The sequence below is a fragment of the Schistocerca americana genome, chromosome 4, assembly GCF_021461395.2.
Source record: "Schistocerca americana isolate TAMUIC-IGC-003095 chromosome 4, iqSchAmer2.1, whole genome shotgun sequence".
NCBI lineage: Eukaryota > Metazoa > Arthropoda > Insecta > Orthoptera > Acrididae > Schistocerca > Schistocerca americana.
This window is the reverse complement of record NC_060122.1, coordinates 396,860,781-396,865,482: the sequence shown is the minus strand read 5'-3', so window position 1 is coordinate 396,865,482 and position 4,702 is coordinate 396,860,781. Positions and strand designations below refer to the sequence as shown.

Sequence of the window (4,702 nt, the reverse complement as noted above, 5' to 3'; positions counted from 1 at the left end):
CGGGCGAGCCGTGTCGACGCGGATCTCACAGATGCTCCATCCCGACTGCACTAGTGCCGCATTGCAACTCCCCGACTGCCAGGTCTGGACTGCGCTCCAGACACGTTCCAACTGACTGGCAGCCCGAACTCGCTTACGACAGACAACGACCGGGAAGTAATAGCAGTCATACAAAGATACTACGGGAGGGGATATGTTGATATGCGCTGCTAGCCCCGTTCACTGTCAGGCAAAGCAGCGACTCAGTGACACCAGTAATTTAAATTATCGTAGTGATGTGGAATTACGTTAAAACCAGGGTGTAAAATACATGGTGGCGGGAACATGAGCCGCGCACGACTCAGTCATATTAAATATGATACCATCCTTACATATCTGTCAAGCGGGGTAAGCAAACTTATTCGTTGGCAGATAGCTGCTGGTGATAACTCCATTCTGTATCTGATGACTATGATAACAAGTAGATGTACATGACAAACTCGAAAAAATGAACTTGCTGGTGTCAATTGGACCACAGTTTTGTCAGTGATTCCGGTAACACGTGCTACTACTGGTCGCTGGACAACTGCCTCACCGAATGCTGTCCACTCTAACAAGCAGCGCATTCAGAACTAGTACTTCCTTTGTAACTGACAACAAACTACATCCACTGGAGATACTCAGGATTCGCAGTGAAGTAACAGATATCAGAAAGAATTACCAGAAAGTTTGAAATCCACAACCTCCTACATAGCTCCATAACTTCCGCCTGACCAGCTCCACTGTAGAAACAATAAAAGCTTTATGATCACAGTGGTGTCATGACGTCATAGGGATGAAATATTTTCAAGAATCGTTTTCCAGTAAAACTACAGCATCTCTCTCTCTCTCTCTCTCTTCCTCTCTCTCTCTCTCCCTTTGTCTCTCTCTCTCTCTCTCTCTCTCTCTCTCTCTCTCTCTCTCCCCACCCCTTCCAAGGAAGGCAGATGCAATACTCCAGAAATTTTAATTTTGTACTTTACACTTTTGAACCAAGCGTTGCGGGCAAGTGACATCATTCTATCAACTATCGCAAATGGGAAATCCACTAATGTAAATGACTTACAGGATGGACAGAATTTTATGACCGGCTGCTAGGTAAGGATATTTGCGTGCAAATGCCTTGAGCATCTGTGGAAAATACGAGGGGCGTTCAACAAGTAATGCAACAGATCTTTTTCACGGCTGAAAAATGCTTAATTTTTGCCCGCATCTCGTGGTCGTGGGGTAGCGTTCTCGCTTCCCACGCCCGGGTTCCCGGGTTCGATTCCCGGCGGGGTCAGGGATTTTCTCTGCCTCGTGAAGGCTGGGTGTTGTGTGCTGTCCTTAGGTTAGTTAGGTTTAAGTAGTTCTAAGTTCTAGGGGACTTATGACCATAGCTGTTAAGTCCCGTAGTGCTCAGAGCCATTTTTGAAAGGAGTGTGCCCAAGCGGTCCTCACCACCTGACAGAAGACCATAAGGAACAACGAAGGACATTCTGTGCGGAATTGCTTGCTTGTTACGAGACTGAAGGTGATAATTGTTTGTCGACAATCGTCACAAAAGATTAAACATGGATTCTTGACTTGGAACCGGAAACGAAACGGCATCCACTAGTGGCTCCACGCCCCCTCTTCTCCGAGGAGAAAGTACAAATTCTCACCCTCAGTCGGTAATGTCATGGGGACGACCTTCTGGAACTCTGATGGGGTTATTCTGTCTTCCAACACGGTAAAACGATCACGTCAAAAAGAAATGTATTGTGCTACGCTGAGGAAATTGAAGAATGGGCTTCAGCGTTTTCGTCACCACAGAAAAGGAAACGTTCTCGTTCTCCATTACAACGCCAGGCCTCACACTGGACTGCCCATCCGAGAGCAGCTCAGAAACCCCCATTGGGCTGTTTCTCCTCATGCACCCGACGGTTCAGATATTGCAGCTTTCGACTTCCATCTGTTTGGCTTCTCCGCGGGAAGTAGTACGTGGATGATGGGGAGGTTACTGATGCAGAGAAGCGTTGGTCCCGAGACTGACCAGTAGCGCGGAACCATGCGGGCGCCAGTCAAGCGAAATCGCCGTGGGCGTTGAGGTAATCATCTCTCCGACGTACTAGGTTGAAAATAGCCCGTTTGGTAAAACACTCAGTTCTGCTGGGTGGAGACATCGGTAATCAATTGTTGCACACCTTCGTCCAACACGAAACATCGACCCTTCACGGCGAAGGCGTGATAATCAAATAGGGACAGCGTTTTCGCTCGAGTAGGAAGTGCAGAGTAGCTAAGACGAAACGGCTGCATGAAAAAGTGTGGAAATCGGAAAAGAAATGATTTTCGGCAGGACTGACTCAGCACATAGGAAAGTCAAAACCATCTTCGGACCGCTAAAAGTCCCTACTGTTCAATTTTTTTCTTCGAAGAAGCAATGATGGAAATAAAAAGGAAAGTTCAGGAGTGGAATTAAAAGTCAAGGTGAAAGAATGTCAATGACACGATTCACTGATAACATTACTGTCCTGTGTGAAAGTCAAGAAGAATGATAAAAAAAGCTCTCCGTCTTCAGGCCACGGGACCATCCGAGAGCCGTGTCATCCTCAGTGGAGGATGCGGATAGGAGGGGTAGTTATGATGGTATTCTTGACCGAAGCCGCTACTATTTGGTAGAGTAGCTCCGCAGTTGCCATCACGAGGCTGAGTGCACCCCGAAAAATGGCAACAGCGCATGGCGGCCTCGATGATCACCCATCCAAGTGCCGACCACGCCTGACAGTGCTTAACTTCGGTGATCTGACGGGAACCGGTGTATCCACAGTGGCAAGGCCGTTGCCAAAAGATGAATGATAAGATCTGGTAATGGAATGAACAGCCTAATGAGTAAAGAACATTGATTGAGAGCGAATCGAAGAAATACGAAAGTAATGAGAAGTATCAGAAATGAGAACAGCGAGAAACTTAACATCAGAATTTGTGGTCACTGAGTAGATGAAATTAAGAAATTCTACTACATGGGCAACAAAACAACCAATGTCAGACGGAGCAAGGAGGACATCAGAAGCAGATAAGCCCAGGCAAAAAGGCGAAAAGGGCATTCTTCGCCAAGAGAAGTCTACTAGTATCAAACATAGGCCTTAATTTGAGGAAGATATTTCTGAGAATGTACGTTTGGAGCACAAGATTATTTTGCTGTAAAACATGGACTGTGATAAAACCGGAAACGAAGAGAATCGAAGCATGTGAGATGTTATGCTACACACGAATGGTGAAAACTGGGTGGAATGATAGAGAATGAAATGAGGAGGTTCTGTGCAGAATCGGAGAAGTAAGGAATATGTGGAAAAGGCTGACAAGGAAGAGGACACCATTATATGACATCTGTTAAAGCATGAGGGAACCACTTCCATGGAACTACAGGAAGCTGTAAAGGGCAAAAACTATAGGGGAAGACAGAGATTGGAGTATCCAGCAAGTAAATAAGGACTTAGGTTGCAAGTGCTGCTCTGTGATGAAGAGAGACAGGAGAGGAATTCGTGGAGGAATGCATTAAACCAGTCAGAAGATTGATGACTTAAAAAAAAGTCTTACTTAAATGGCTAATGATATTGTTTTCACTTGAACAACACTAACATCTAACTTCTTTATCTTGAAATTTACAATAAAATTTCAGAAAAAAACGAGATAGCTGAAATGATTTTTCTGTGAGCAGCCCCTGAATATCTGGTTTCATACGCAACAAAATTAAAGTATCACTTTTCCCAAACACCATAACTGTCTCCCATTGCGACACATATGTCTGAAATTATGCTCAAAGGTGCCTACAGGTTGCCTCTGTAATGGTTTAATGTTGATCACGTTACAAATATATCGGCCAGAACTTTGACACAATTTTAGCTTTGTGGTTGCACTAGCACCTACGACTTAGGCAACCACTTTAACACCCTTTGTGTGAGGGTTGCCTGCCTTCAGGCGCTAGAGCAGCATCACTGCTGACGTGTGTCGAAGTTTCTCACAGCTACATTTATAATTTATTGCAAATTTCTGACTTGTATGTTGAAATGAGAGACAATTATGGGATTTCGCAAAAATAATCCTTTATTTTTGTCGCTCAGTGTATTTAAGGCACATCTAAGGTCACTCTCCACGTTCCGGCGACTGTGGTGTTTTCGTGAGTGTCGAGAATCTGATCTCTTAAGTATGATTTTGAAGGCTTTCTTTGCCACTCCTGGATTATAGGAATGAAACTGGCAGAAAATTCTTCCAACCCCATTTTCTGAGACTATTTTTTAGCAGTCGAATGACATATCAATTCAATTTCATACTCTTGTATTTCATCATGAAGTACATCCACATCAATTGTCAAATGTGATCTTGCTAATTCGCACTGCTAGTGTTCGGAAATCAAATGAGCAAAACGAACTTTGAACTCTTTCTGAAGTAATTCTAGAGGTTCAGTGATGATAATTCTCCACTCGTTGACATCGCACTGGTGCCTTTGTAGAGTTTCAGTGAATCTAGCGAATGATGGAAAGTTAACAATGGGAGCGTACAGGCGAAGCTTTCAAGTTGAGTCTTTTCCAAGAAGGCCCTAACAGGTACGGCATCACTGGCATGCATTATTGTTTCTACGTTGCAGTTTCCAATTCAGATTATTCAGGTATGTCAGGGAAAATATACAGCTACCATCATAGAATTAATTATGGAGGTCAGGTTT

At 44.3% G+C, this 4,702-nt stretch overlaps 1 pseudogene; it reads right to left on the bottom strand.

The window, feature by feature from the left end:
- Nucleotides 1-2,704: 2,704 nt before the first annotated feature.
- On the bottom strand, nt 2,705-2,822 carry LOC124614631 (annotated as a pseudogene).
- Nucleotides 2,823-4,702: the final 1,880 nt, after the last annotated feature.